Source organism: Vulpes vulpes, chromosome 2, assembly GCF_048418805.1.
Source record: "Vulpes vulpes isolate BD-2025 chromosome 2, VulVul3, whole genome shotgun sequence".
Taxonomy (NCBI): Eukaryota; Metazoa; Chordata; class Mammalia; order Carnivora; family Canidae; genus Vulpes; species Vulpes vulpes.
Window position 1 is genome coordinate 152,363,934 of NC_132781.1, and position 15,126 is coordinate 152,379,059.

At 60.3% G+C, this 15,126-nt stretch overlaps 1 protein-coding gene across 48 annotated transcripts in view; it reads left to right on the top strand.

Moving 5' to 3' along the window:
- Positions 1 to 820: 820 nt before the first annotated feature.
- AHDC1 (AT-hook DNA binding motif containing 1) overlaps positions 821 to 15,126 on the top strand; it is a 64,267-nt gene continuing 49,961 nt past the window's right edge. For 2 of the 48 annotated variants that reach the window (XM_072750648.1, XM_072750636.1), the window contains exons 1-3: positions 913 to 955; positions 1,573 to 1,667; positions 14,400 to 14,517. The gene's annotated coding sequence lies outside the window, so the exon portion shown is untranslated. Of the gene's footprint in view, positions 956 to 1,090; positions 1,339 to 1,529; positions 1,668 to 14,399; positions 14,518 to 15,126 lie in introns of those variants that run through there. The other 46 variants (XM_072750646.1, XM_072750631.1, XM_072750626.1 and 43 more) reach the window with 43 other exon arrangements.

The following is a 15,126-nucleotide window of genomic DNA, read 5'->3' on the forward strand; positions in this document are numbered from 1 at the left end:
GCAGTTTCCCTTCCAGGGCCGTCAGCTACTTTCCCCTTGGTAACTAGGCCCAGGCAGGGCACATTCCCATCTGGGGGGATAGGCCAGGCAGGGGGCCTGGAGCTAGGGGCTGGATAACAGATGTGACCTGAAGAGGAGGTAGGTGAAAGTGCTGAGCCCAGCCCCCTGGCCGCAGCAGGAGCTCTGAACTGTTGAATCTGAATCTTGCTTCCTGACACAACCAAAATGCGCAAATTCAGGAAGGGGGAGGGGTGCTGTTTGTGGATCATCCAGGACTTTTGTGCCCTGGTCAGCCTCGGATTTTTAGGAAAACTAGGAATTGGAGGGCCTAAACCGAAAGCTCCGAGCCTGGACGGGGGTCCCTGAATGGGGTGGAAGCAGCAGTGGAGCTCTGAGATTTCTGGAGCAGCCCTCCCGTCAAGAACGTCGTGCTTTATTCAATAGGAAACCTTTTCAGAAAGGTAGAACGTCCCTTTCTCAGAAAGGCCGTCCTCGCCTCTCTCTTCTTGGTCTATCATTTAATTGGGGCGCCCCAGAAAGTCGCAGGCCCTTTGGCTAATCCCTTGATTCCCTATTCGACTCACTCCATTCTCAGACCCCGCCCCTTCGCTCCCACCCGCAACCTCCGCTCCAGCCAGAGCCCCCCGCAGGGAACAAGGAACGTGGGAAACAACACTAATCCTGCGGGAGAACCAGCACCCGTGGCAAACCAGGACGCGCTCCCGCCTTCCCCCACGAAGGGACGGCGCGCAGTCCCCGCGGGCTCCCGGCCGCGCCGTCGGGGCAGCGGGCTCGGCCCCGCCCGCCCCGCACGCCGAGCGGCCGGGGTGGGGACTACAAGTCCCGGCGTGCCGCGCGCGCGCTCCCCCCTGGGGTTCCGGATGGTGAGCGGCGAAGGTAAGGCGAGCTCGCAGAGGCAGCGGCGGCGGCGGCGGAGACGGAGAGAGGCAGGCAGGCAGGGCGAGGGCGAGAGACGGAGGGAGGGAGCGAGCGAGGCAGACCAGACAGACAGACAGGCGGGCGGGCGGGCGGGCGGGCAGAGCGAGCCACCCGCCAGGCTGCGCTCAGCCCCGCTCGCAGCGGAGAGAGCAGAAGGCAGGAGGAGGGAGGGGAGGAGGAGGAGGGAGGGAGAGAGGGAATCCAGCTACCACCACCCAAAGCCAGCGTCTGCTTTCTGTCCTCATTTCCTTTTCCCACCCAGCTCGGAAAGCAGAGAAAGGCAGAGAGAGCGAGAGATAGAGACAGTCAGAGAGACAGACAGACAGCCGGAGAGCGGGAGGGAGGAGGGCGGAGGAGGAGGAGCAGGAGGAGGACTACGCGGGGCGCGTTCCCTCCCAGGTTTGCAATGGGGGGGTGGGGGCGGGGGTGTCCAGGGCTGTGAGAGTGTGTGCGCGGCGGGGGGAGCGAGGGGGGCGCAGGGAGCGAAGGAGTGATCGAGGTGGGGGGGGCGCCGCGGGAGCGGGGGGCCGTGTCCAGCGGAGTTAGCGGCGGAGAATGTGAGCCGCGACGCGAGCCATGCTGTCAGCCACGGCGGGCGGCTCAGGGCTCCTCCACGACTCCTCTCCCCAGCAGCCGGGCGCCCGCGTCGCTGCCGCCGCCGGAAGACAGACGCCCCCCAAAGCCCCTCGCCTGGCTCGGACCCACGGAGCCGGCAGCCCAGCACTCCGGTGAGTGGCGCCTCCTCCCGAGCCCTAGACCCCGCTGGGGACCGGCCGGCCGGGCTCTTTTGTGCAGCGCGCCGGGGGTGGGGGGGCCCGCGCCCCCTCCGCGCGCCCCGGTCCGGTCCGCGGGACCCGGTGGCTGCGGTGCCCGCGGTGCGATCGGTCTTTGTTTCCACCGGGGCCCGCGGCTCGGCTGGGCTCGGCTCGAAGCCTGGCAGGCAGCGCCGGGAAGGGGGAGGGGGAGGTGGACGAGAAGGGGGGGCGGGGAGGGGGGGTTCTCGGGTTTCCTGGCCGCCCCGCAGCTCCCCCGGCTCGGGGGCGAGGTGCGCGCCCAGCGCTGCCGCGCGCCCCCTCCTCCTTCCTCCTCCCTCGGTCTTTGGATTTAAAACTGCAATTTGCTCTCCAGCTTGCTGAGAATGTGGGGGGGGGGATGAAGGGGGGACCGTGGGAGCGGAGAACAAGGCTGGATTTTAGGAACGGCGCTGGGAAAGGGGGAGACTGCGGAGGGAGGAGCCCCTCCCCTCCAACCCCCAAATCCCAAGGTTCCGCTGGTGCTCTGGGAGTTGAGGGGCGGGGACCTAATGACCCGGAGGGGGTGTGGGGCGGAGGAGGGATTTGGGGGTGGCCAGGGCCGGAGGGGTTGGGCCGCGTGCCCGGTTACCTGGCGAACAAAGTCGGCTCACTTTTGCATAAATAAATAAATAATCGCCTATCAATGCGTTTCCTCTGGGGCTCTGATTGAATCGGGCCCCCTCTTCCCCAGGGGGTGGGGTGCTGAGTGACAGCTGTCAGCCCCCTGGGCCGGGAGCTGTGGGTGAATTGCTGAATCCCTATGCCTTTTGGCTAAGGGCGCCTTCTCCTGCTGGGTCCTGGTCCCCCGGCAGAGCCAGAGGGGCAGGGGGCTGGCTCTGAGTCTAGGAAATAACCTTGTTTCCTGTTCTACAGGAAAAGGGACAGTGACCCAGAGTTTGGGGGCTGGGGATGAGGACTAATGGGAGCTGGAGGGGTTCTCTAGCAGCCTGACCCCCCCAGCCTCCTGCCAGGCGAAGGGGCCAGCTGAGGGAGGAAGGATGTGGGCCTTGCTGGCCGGAGGCGGGAGCTGGGGCTGTCCCTGAGGCGGGCAGCGGGCACAGAGCGGGAGGAGGGAGGGAGAGAGAGAGAGAGAGAAGCGGGGGCGGGAATTCTCTACCGCAGACCCTGGGGGCCAGGGCCAGATGTGGAGGGGTGGGGAGTCCCCCCTCCCTCCTAGCTTGGGGGCCCTGAGGCTGGGCTGGGAGGGGCTGAGCCTGGTGCCCTCGGTTCTGCACCAGTGCCTGACTGGCAGGGCCAGCTGAATTTGGGCCCAGGCGTCACCCTGGGAGGCAGGGCCAGGCTGCACCAGCCTGGTCCCTGAGCACAAGGAGGGACCCTTGGGGGGCCTGTGCCTGTCTGGCTGGGCAGGCGTTTCCCGCCGGACCAGTTGGTGTCAGGCGGGACTTGGCCCCAGCTCCCTGGGCAGAGCTCAGGGTGTGAGGACAAGCTTTGCCTCCGGGTCAGGGTGGCCACATTTTGTCCGCTGCTGCTGCTGCTGCTGGCGGGGCGGGGGCATGTGCCCAGGCCTGGGCAGAGTCCTGCCAGGAGTATTTGGGGTGTTTCTATTGTTGGCTTGTTCCTGTTCCGTGTGGCCCCGTGCTTGTGTGTGTGTGTGTGTGTGTGTGTGTGTGTAGCTGTGTAGCTGTGTGAGCTGGGGCTTTTAAGTGAAAGATTACCAGTCTGTCCATCCCCCCCACCCCTGGCTTGGATGGGGGGGCAGGCTGGGTTGTGGTGGTGAGCTGTGGGGGGACCCCCCAGGTGGCATGTGCATGCCGCTTGCCATCTCCCTCCTTTGAGCAGATGTATATTTATTTTTATAGCAATGGAAAATCAAACTGGATAGTAAGTTGAATTCATTTTTTTTCTCCTGCTGTGTCAATAGTTGGAATAACCCCCAGAGACTGGTGGTGAACTTCTTGCCCCAGAGCTGCCACCCTTCAAAGGTTGCAGAGATCAGTGAGGGTGTGAGCTTAGGGGGACCAGTGGGCACCAGTCCAAACCAGTGACTCTTGTCCCTCTGGGTCTGGCACTGGGGCAGGTGCCCGGGTGGGCAGGTATTGCCCCCTTCCCAAACATTCCCCCCCTACACCCCAGGGTGTTGTCTGGCCTCATAGCCACCCTCCGTGGTCAGCACCTAAGCTGTGCCTGAGCCCTCGGGAACGTTCTCCTGGTGGGCTCCCTCCTTCTGCCTGGGCTCCCAACCCACGTGCTGATATTTATTTTCTGTAGTAAAATCCATTTTTAATGCCGTTACTTTTGAAATAATATAGAGAGAAACAAATGTGATGTGTTTAAGGTGCCCTCTGTGAGTTTTTAATGTGATCTATGGCTGAGGTGGTGATGGAAGGGGAGCTGCTGGGCTTGGAGAAATTTGGTGTCATAAAGCAAAAGAGCTTGCTGCTTATTACATTTGCTGGGCTGGGGGGGTCTGGAACAGGGTTGGGGGGCAGGGAACCCCAGCACCCCCACATGCTGTGGACAGACAAGGTGGCTTCTCTGTTTGGGGGTGTGCGCAGTCCAGGGTTATCTCTCAATTGCTTCCCAGACCTTGACCGGGACTTTGGTGAGGGGGTTTGGGAGTTGGGGGGCTCTGTTAACCCCATTCCACCTGCCTAGATCTTGGCAGGGAGGCTTCTGGACCCCCTGCTGAGCTAAGTGGAGGTAGACTATTGGGAGGTTGGACTTGGACCCTACAGGAGATTAAGGGATGGGATCTCCTCCCGAGGTTGTGGCTATGCTCCAGGCTTGAGGGGCCAAGTGTCCCTGGCTGGAAACTTGGGAGGGGGCGGTGCTGCTCTGGACTGGCCGAGTCCTAGAGGGACATTGCTGGTTCTCAGATCAGCCTGGAGCATTGACTTCCAGCCACTCCCTCTACTTGCTTCTGTTTCTCATTGGATAGGGGCTTTCTCCAGGCAAACCTGATCTCCCTTGTTTCCCTTCAAACCCCCACATCCCACCCCCCAGGCCAACTTTTTTGTTGGTTTGTTTGTGGAATACAGAGCTCTGTGTCTCATGCCAGTCACCCAAGACCAGGGGGTGCCGTGCCATGCCTTCATACCAGATGCCCAGACACTTCTGGTCTGGTTGAGTGAGGTCAAGCAGACTCACTATTATGGGATGGAGCCCAGCTCTGTGTCTGGGTCCCCTGGGTCTCCCGGGACAGCTCCACAGAGGGGGCAGCTGGGATGGGGACTGCAGGAGGGAGCAAGGATAACATTGTTGCTAATGTCAGCAGATGGGCCCCCCCAGGGAGAGAGCCAGGGGATGGAGGAGAGTGGAAGAGAGAGACCCAGACAGCCACGTGCCAGGTGGAGAGAGAAAGATGGTGGCAGAAGCCAGGGATGAGGGAGTAAGAGAGCAAACAGTCAAGAAGGAGAGCCAGGATCACAGCCCCTGGTGGGGGGGCTCCTAGGGGGCCCAGAAGGCCTAGGCTTGTGCCATTCCCTACCCCACAGCCTGGAATGAGCAGGCATTGTTTTTGGAGGAGAGACAAGCAAATGTCTCTGGGAAGAGGGAGGCGGACAGGTGGAAGAGAGGGAGAAACTCCCACACTGGAAGGGAGGATAGGGAGACCCGGGGATTCCAGGGGTCACTTGACTAATAGTCCTGCCCCAGGGCAGCGTCTCCCCTCTGCCTTCTTGGCGAGTCTGCTCTCTGAACAGAGAGGAGCTATTCTTTGGACCTGGGGGGCGGGGCCTGAGGCAGGTACAGTGCCCCACAGGTTGTGTGTGCTCCGTGCCAAGAGGTGTCTGGGATTTTAAAGGCGGGGAACATTAGGGTCCAGGGGCATCATCCAGTTGGATCCCCCTCACGCATTGTTCTACAGGAGAAAACCAAGTCTAGAGAAGGGAGCCATTTGCCCAGGGTCACAGATACTTGGCAATGCCAGGCCTGGGACCTAGGCTGCCTGCACTCTAGCACTCTGTAGTGAGAGAAGAAGGACAGCTGCAGGGGGCCTCCTGGGTGCAGAGGGGAGCTGGAGCCCAGAGGGAGAGGAGCAGGCGGGCACCCTTGTGGCCAGAGCCCCCCCAGGGGAGGGGGAGGCGCCGCTGCTGGGAGAGAGAGAGAGGGAGGGAGGGGAGAGGGGAGGGGAAACAGTGAGTCAGGCTTCCAAGAGCTGAGGATGAGAGAGCCAGAGCTGGGAGGGAGAGGGCAGGGAGGACTGCTCAGAAGCTCAGGGAGGGAGGGGGCCCAGCCGGGGGCAAGGAGAGCTCTAGAGGGAGGGAGCCAGCCTCTGGCCCCGGCCCAGATGTAGAGCAGTGCAGAGGGAGCAAGCCAATATGGACTTTGCTCGTGACAGGTCAGCGTCCCTTTCTCTGCGATTCCACGCCATGGTCTCCGAGGCATAGCTCTCTGGCCTCTCCTCCCTTCCTCAGTTTCCCCATCTGTGGTGGGACAGCAGGGATTTGGACTATTCTTAGAGAGGGAACAGGAGGCACAGAGCAGCCTGGGAGGGGACTAAGGGATGTCACCTCTAGCTGCTGGCTGTGTGCTGGGGAGACTCTTGTAGCCTGCCACCAGTGCGGGGTAGGGTGCAGGTCTCTGGGGGAGGGCGCCTTCTCAAGTCCTCTGAGTTGCTGGATGGGAGAGTGGGGGTGGCAGGCCATGAATGCTGGGGTGCATTTCTGTGCGCGCTTGCGTGTGTGACAGAGAGAGAGAATAAGGTGCTGGTCTGGCAGTAGTAGGTGGGCTACCTGGGGCCTCTCAGGATGGCCAGTGCCCTGACAGGATCAAGATCCCCATGGACCAGAACCAACCTCTGCTTGGGGAGGGGAGATACTCCTATATTCCCTCTGTATCCCTGTGGGTCAGAGGCTCTGGAGAAGCAAGCTGGGAGGCGGAAATGGCCCCTGTGGGAGCCAGTGAGGACTGCCCATGCAGCTCCACATGCCTGGAGCTGGAACCAGAACTAGAGCCATCCCCAGGGACTGCCTGGAAGGGAGGAGAGAAGGACCCCCCCCCCCAACAGCTGACAAGAAACTGTGAGCTCTTAGCCCCTCCTTCTCCCAAGGTCTGGCACCCCCCACACACAGCCCCTCCCTCCTGGATCCCAGCATCTCTGCCTTTGGCTAGGGGATAAGTAAGGTGGGTACAGAAGATCCCTCTCCTGCAGGGCCTAGCTTGGTGGGGGGGGGGATTGGTGAAGTGAGGGTAAAGTGAGGCCCCCTGCCTCCCCCCCTTACACATGCATACACTAACTCACTGCAGCAAGGCCCTGCTTTCTCTCCTCTTTCTGCTCTGGGGTCCTTGGCCTGGGAGCCCAGAGGAGGGGCCGCTTCTGCAGCTGGCTGGCCCCGAACTCCCAGCTCAGCCCAGCTGCTACTGAAGCTTCCAGAAGCTGCAGCTCTGCATCCCCTCCCCACCCCCTGAGCCGGGAGAGGCCTTTGCTGACCTGGGGGAGGGTACCTTGGGGAGCGAGTGGGCACCCTTAGAAGGACTCACACAGACAACCAGACAGATGGGTGGTGGAACAGATGGACAGGGACACCCACGCGCAGGCAGACGGAGAGAGACGGACAGATGGACCAGGACAGGGAGAGACGGACAGACAGAGGTGCTGGCAGAGAGAGGAGGAGTTTGAAAAATGGAAGAGCCTGGGGAGAGAGAAACAGAGAGCCTGAGACACGGAGACATGGAGATTCCAGAGGGGAGACAAGGTGACTGAGATAGGAGGAGGAGAGACACGGGGAGAGAGTGAGAGACAGGAAGAGATAAAGAAAGGGGAAACCCAGACAGAAAGAGAGAGAGAGAGAGAGTGAGAGAGAGAGAGAGGGAGGGAGGAGAGGCAGAGAGGCTTGAGGCTACAGACCACAAACAGGGATTTGATGAGAATCTGGAAGGTGTTTTCTCCTGCTTCCCTCCCCAAACCCCAGGGCCAGCCAAGTCTCCATTGCTTCCACCCCCGGCTCAGTTTCCAGCTGCTAAAGAGGTCAGAGAGAAAGAGAACAAGAGAGAGAGAAGCACGGAGAGACCCCTCCTCCCTGCTCTTTTTGTAGGGGAGGGAGTTAACCAGAGCAATGCTCCCAGCCCTGACCCCCACTCCAAGACAGACATGTCTCTTGTGTCAGAAAATACCACATTCAGCACTCACTGGGTGTCTCCTTGTGTAAATGCACCCCTACATTCATACCTGTCTGCACAGGCCTTCATACACACACACACACACACACACACACACACACACACACACACACACACTTTGTGACACATGAATCTCTAACCCTCACACTCATCCTGCATCTTACGAATGTAACTGGGGAACGCAGACCTATGCTTCCTTATCCATATAGGCAGTGACACACATACCTCCTCACAGGGTCTTAGGACATGTTGACACACACGCACACACAATCACACTTTCACATATACGGTGGCATTCACACCAGAGCAGAGGGAGGGTTCTTTCTTGAGGTGAAGATCAGTGTTCCTAGGTGTCTGCGTAAGGGTGGTATGCCCTCCCCCCTCCCTCCCAGCTGTCAGAGTGGGGAGGCTGGGGGCCCTTCTCAGCCAGTGGGAGCCTTCCTAGGGGTTGGCTGGTGGGTTGAGTGCCGTGAAAGCTATCTGAGAGTTGGTAAGGGTGAATGTGTGCACATACAAACACGTGCACATATGTAGAGGTTCAACACAGCAAGTGTCTGTCATGGTGTGTGTGAGAAAGAGATGATCGCGTGTGGGATATGGGTGTGACAGGGCGATGGAAGGTGCGTGGAGTGTGTGGGTGTGTATCAGGTATGTATGTGCAGATGTGTATATATGTCACAGGCATATGTGACCACCTGATTTTGCAAAGTGGGGCTGTGTGTAGTGGGTGTAGGTACATGAGAGTACAGGGCCCCAGGAGTGAGCCGCATGTGTGTGAGGGTGCAGTGCTATGCAGATGTGAAGGTTGGGGGGGGGGGGCGGGTTGTGTGTGGGTGTAGGCAGTGTGTATGTGTGAGGGGTAGCTGCCTGTGTGAGGCTGTGAGCTTGCAGCCAGGGCTGGAGGGCTGTTTTCCAAGGCCAGGATGCTGCTTGAACAGAGGCCATCAGCATGAACACATGCGAAGGGGCTCTGAGGCTCACAGTTGGGCACTGACCCACACAGACGCACAAGGACAGACATACCCGCCCCTGTCCTCCCTCTTCCTCTCTCCTGGCGTCAGTGGTTTTCAAAGGAGCCTCCACGAGGACTGTTTGCTGTGTGGTTCCCCCCACCCCCCAGCCTGTGCCTCTTCAAACACAGTGATGCCCTCCAGGCAGCTTTGTGGAGGCTCCTGCCTCAACCATCTGAAGGCAGATGGGTGGGTTGAGATCCGCTGCTGCCCCCCAGGGAGCGAGGAGGCGGCTCTGCTCCTCTGGCCTGGGCACAGGCTGAGACAGATGGACGAACCCCCCCTTCTCGTTCTCCACACCCCCGCACCGGGTCTGGGGGTGGGCAGGCATCCCACCCCCCCAGAAGAGGGGTTCTAGCAGGCAGCCCCTGAGCAAAGGCGAGGACTCTGCCCATCATCTCCCCAGAGGGGCACCTCCCCTCACCCTGAGCCCCATTGTGCATCTGAGCGAAGGGACCCAACTGTAGCCCCTGACACCTGAATATACAGCTGCCCCTGCTATGCTCACGGCTCGCACAGCCCTAAACACACAACTGCTCCACTTACAAACACATAGCCCCAACACTTCCACAAACATGCCACCTTTCTGACATCCAGCTGCCCCATAGGCTCACTTAGCCCCCCCATGCCCTCCAAACACACAACCGCCACATACCTTCCCACACAGATGCATAGTTACAGCCCTAGTAATGAACCAAAACCCAGATTTTTATGATCCCCAGCACACTCCCAACACACACACACATTTATCAACTCCCTCTTCAATCCAGAACCTCCCTGAACCCTCATACCGTCCACACATTCAGACTCTCAGAGCACTAACACCTCACCAGACACACACATAGGCCCTTCACATAGCCCCAACATTTTCCCCCCAGCCACAGCCCAGCACCTCCCTAAACACACCAATCCAACCGCTATACCTTTCCAAACACCCAGTCCTCCCCCCCCCCGCCCACATCACACACACGCTGCCCACTCAACACCCACTCAAACAAGAACACTCTCTTCAGCCACACCATTTACCTCAAAGACAGACATAGCTTCAGTTCTAGTATACTTCTAAACAGATACCGTCCCCCCAGCTTCTCATGCCTTCCCAGGCATGCACATGCACGCACACCTGCACACACACGCACGCGCCCCCATAGACCCAACACCTCAACAGGCTGTCCTCTGTATGTCCCCAGCAAGCCCCAGCTCCAGTCCTTTCCTTAGCCACGTAAGGGCCCCAGACCAGCCCCCTACCTCTCCAGGCACACACAGACAGCCTCAGCTCAGTGACAGCCCTGTGCCCCCATTCACCCCTCAGAGCTCACCAGCAGCTCTTCCCTGCCTGCCCCCACCAGACCCCCCCCCCCCACCTCACCAGGTCACATACCCCAGCTCAGTTCCTCTGCAGCTCTCACTCCAGGCCCCACACATACCAGCACACCTCCCCCCACAGCACTCTCCATCACAGCTCTCCCACCCCACCTCTTCTCCAGGTCCCCCTCCCCCAGACACCCTCCCAGACAGCCTCAGTCAACCCTGCACACACACTTGCTCACTCTTGTGTGCTCTCTCTCCCTGTCTGCTGTCCAGTCCTCCCCCACTTCCCAGAGCCTCCCCTGCCTGGGGAGGCGTCTCCACCCCCCCCTCACTGCCCCAGGCCTTTCATTCCTGGACAGTGAGGCTGTACATCTGGTTCAAAGCTGCCCCACCCAAGACCCTGTGCTCTGGGCACCCTGGCCTGGGCTTTGGGGGTTTGGGGCCTCTTTGGGGGCTCTTGGCACCTGGTTACTCTAGTCTCTCAGCCAAGAACTCTGAGTACCCAGCCCTGCCCTGGCTCTGGCATGTATGTTGGGGGTGTGGGGGGCGTAGGGGGATTTACCCCCAGCCTGCACATTCTCAGGTACTTGCCAACCTGCCCCCACCCTCAGCTTACCTGAGAGGGACAATGGGCCTGGGGCTTCAGGGAGAGATGGGTGAGGTGTTGGCTTGATATGCTCCCCGCTCCCCCCCCCCCATCTGGGCTTCGGGGCTTGGTCTCCCTGGGAGTCAGTTCCGACAGTGAAGGTTACTTTACTAGATGCATGATTTTAAACGGAATCTCCACCATCTGTTCCACCCCCTAATTACAGATGCACAGAATCCGCCTCAGAGGGCAGCGTGAGGGGAGTGATTTAGAGGCTGAGCTGCTTCTGCCTGCATTAGGGCTGGGGAGATTGGGGGGGGGGGGGCTCTGGGTATTGCTCACAGCCCCCCACATCCATCTCTTTCCCAGGGGCCCCTCATGCCTCTTCTGGGGAAAGGCTCAAAGAAAGTTTCACCCGACCCCAAGACCTGAAAGAAGAAGCAACTGCAGTGCTGAGGAAGGGGTCCCCAAGCCACTGCCTGTGTCCCAGGCCCCAAGTCCTGGGATGCCAGCTCCATTAGAGCCTTAAAAAATTCAGTGGATCGATCTCCTGCCTGCTTCTTTGCCCTGGGGAGCCACAGACTCTGGCCTGGCCCAGCTGTCTGCCCACCCCAGGGGTAGCAGAGATTGGTGAGGCAGAGTGGGGGTCAGAGCAGAGGTGGGGGCATCTAGGTTCTGGCAGGCATACCAAGACCCATCAGGTGTGTTTGCACCCATCTACCTTGGCACAACTGCATGCCTGACCCCAGCTTGAGCCATGCTCCGCGGGGCTAGCCCAGCGCTGGGGACCGGAGAGGATGTGCCAGGGCCTGGGCCTCAGGGTGCTGAGCACCACCGGGCCCCATACACACCGAGGACCGATCCACCTCTGCCCAGAGGTGCCAGGGACCTGGCCCCCGGCCTGCTTGGTGGTGGCAGCGGCGGGCACACTGCGGTAAATGCTGGAGCATTCACTGCAGGGAGAAAGGGAGCAAGGTTGGGCTGGAGGAATTTTAAAGATTGCTGCAGGCAGGAGGGTCTCTGGAACCCCGTGGAGCGGGCAGTCATGCAGAAGTAATCCTATCGCCGCCTGCCTGGAGGAGTGCAGGGGAGAGGGGGCAGGGAGGGGAAGGATGGAGCTGCTGGCCCTTTCCCACCTTGTCCCTTCCCCAGCCAGCTGCGGAGGGCACCAAGGACCCCAGGGGCCTTCCCTGAGGGGCACCCCGTCTTCTCGGTTGCACTGTGGCACATGCCCCCTGGAGGAGCAGCATGGCAGCTGTTGCTCAGCTCCAAGCTCTGGGTATTATAAATAATGCAGCCCAGAGGTGCAGGCCCAGCTCAGCCCCCGGTCACCTTGGGTCACCCAGTGTGGCGTCTCCAGCTGGCAGTCCTGTGGCGGAGCCCCTCACCCTTCCAGCCAGCTCCTCCTCTATTGCTGTGTGAGCTTGGGGCAGAGGCCCAGCCTCTCTGGGCGGGGGCAGGGTGGGGGCCCAGGGCCAAGGAGTCTGGAAGAACCCAGAAAGCCCTGTCCTTGTGTCCCACCCCCTGGCCCTCACAGGTTAGCTGGTAGCTGGCTCAGCCAATCCAGGCCAGAGAAGGCTGGCCTGCTCTATAGGGGCTTCACCCATTCTGGCTCCTCCATTTTGCAGATGGAGTCACCGAGTCCAGAGAGGGATGGATGGCCAAGGCCAGCCAGCTGATGAACCCCTCCTTCCTTCCTGCCCCATTCTGCTGTCACTCAGGCTCTTCTCAGCCTCAGCTCAGCTAAGAGCAGGGCCTGGGGGGGGGGGGTGGGCGGGGGATGTTTGGGAAAGTGGTTGCGGCTGAGAGGTTGCCATGGCGATGCTGCAGGATGCCGAGCTGAAGTGGGGGTCCTACAGGGTCTCTGGGGCCCCCAGCTCCACACCCCTGTGGTCTTCTCCTCCCCATCTCCTGTCCCCCACCCAGATGCCTGTCAGGCGGCTTCGGTGACAGGCCGGGGTGGGTGACAGGTGGTGCAGGTGATGGGCTGGGTGGGTGACGAGCTGGGTGGGTGACAGGTGGTGCGGGTGCGAGGCAGGCAGGTGACAAGCTGGGTGGTGACGGGCCCTGCTGATGACAGGCAGGGGGTGTGGTTGGCGAGGATGCCGTCTCCTGGCTGGTGGCCTGTTGCAGCCCCCCACCCTCATGCGTGTGCACACACATAGACTCTGGGCACAGAGCTTGGGGCTAAGATACTAATGAGGCTTATTACGTGTGGAGGGGCAGGTGCCCAGGCTCACTAATGAGAGGCCTTTAACAAATAGGGGAGACAGCTGGGGGCTTCAAGGAATTTGGCTGGCCCTCCTGAGCTGGGGCCCTGGGAGTCCCAATATGGCTGGAGGATGGCTCATTCTCCAGCCAGGTTGGGACCTCTCCCCCACTCCCCTGTGGCCACTTGGGTTTCTGTTAGTACTGCCACAGTCATGATAGTTACCATCATTCAGGCATTTGCCACGCTGCACCAAACCCTTACATACATTTTCTCATTTCAACTCAACAGTTACAGGAGGAAGGCCCTATTGCCCTTTCTACAGATGTGGAAACTGAGGCTGAGAGAAGGCAAGGGACTTTTCACATGGTTTCTGGTGCAGCTGGAATTTTAACTCAGGTCTTTCTGTCTCCAGAGAACATGCCCTTTACCACCCCTCGAGTAGAAGTCAGGTTATGGTCCAGACTCAGACCCTTTTTCAGGGCCTCAGTTTTGCTCTTCTGGAAAATGGATGTGTGGTGGAGGGGTTATCACCATTAGCTCATCAGCTCTGACTTGGGTGGCTTCAGGGACTCCTCCAGGTAGCTGCCCCAGTCTTACCCCGAGTGGCCCAGATTCTGGACTGGAGAGAGGTCAGGGCTAAGTGCTAAGGGCACTGTGCTGAAGAGGGGACACCTGGGATATGTGAGCCACTTCCTGCATTGTGCGGTGGGGAGGCTGAGGCCTGGAAAGGAGCAGCAACCGCCCAAGGTCACACACCCTGTGAGCTGGAGGGCCTGCAGGATCCCAGGTCTCCTGGCCTCTTGAAAGGGCGGGGCTGGGTGTGGTGCCTGAGCTGGGAGGCACCCTCCTCCTCTGCCCCACCCACCAGCCTAGCGCCTTCCCTGGAGTTTCTGAGCCAGCTCCTAGGAGGGTGTCAGGGGCTGTTGGCTACCTCTTTAGGGCCATGCCCCCTCGCCATCAATCTGGGTCCCTAGTGTCAGTTGAGCCCCTCCCTTTGGAACCCATTGGGGTGGAAACTCCCTGGCAACAGCTGATGGATGGGTTAGGGCCCTGACATTGGCCTAGGGCCACAGCATGACCCTGGAGGGACCAGGCTGGGGCTAGGGGCTTGGAGGGGAATTTAAGGGAGAAGAATTAGGCTCATAAATCTTGGAACAACTCAGTTCTCCTCCTCCACCTTAATCTCTTACCAAACCTGCTCTCCAGCTGTGCATCCAAGGCTGGGGGTTGAGGGATTCCCATTCCCCTTACCCTCCAACTGATGCTCGGCCCCTCCCAAAATTGTACCCCCTATAGGGAAGAAAGAGTTGCAGCCACTGCTGTTGGGCAGGATTAAGACCTTGTGTGTCAAGACTACTGGATTTGGCCTTTGATTCAGAGTGGCAGGTAGGGCAGAGGGCTTCAGTGCCTCAATTTCCCTAGCCTTGAGTTTGAAATTTTCTCTTGGTGCCTGTCTGCTCAATCAGGAAGGAGCATTAAGACCAAAAGGGATTTCGCAGCTGCAGGACACATGGCCCTGTCCTCAGAAGCCCCAGTCTGAGATGAGAAGCACAGCCCTGGCCTTGGGAGCCCTCAAACCCAGAGGTGAGGTCTAGAACCCAGGCTGGGCGTGTGCTGAGGTTCAGGTGGGGAGCGGGTGGTGCTGGGTGCCTGGCCGGTGATGGCTTCCTGAAGCAAAGGCTCGGGCTAGGGGGAGGTTGAAGGACGGGTGGTGATTTGCCTAGGGGCCTGGAGAGCCATCTTTGGTTGAAGGGGCGGAGGGGGGAGCCTGGAAGTGTCTGGCTTTCCCACAGGCCTGGGCAGCAATAAACTGGAGTTCTGGGGCCCTTCTGGCTCCCCAGGGAACCCACTGCTGCCTGGCCCTGGGGACCCAGGCGTCCTGGCGGGTGAGGGCGGGTCTCCAGCAGGCGCCCTGCCAAACCCCGCAGCCTGCTCACCAGGAATCTTGTTGCTGAGAGATGGAAAATCCCGGCCGGGCCTGCAGCTCATCCCTCCCCTCCGGGAGGAGGAGGGGCCCAAAGATTCCTTCCTGCATTCCCCCTCCCATTTGGGGCAGGGCTCTCCTTGGTAGTGGGTGGGGCTGGGGGGCCCAGGACAGGCCTCTAAGGCTCTCGGTCACATGTCCTGGAGCCCAGCCCAGCCCAGCCCACAGTGGGCACCAGGGCACTCCGGAGGCAGAATGGGCCTGGTGCG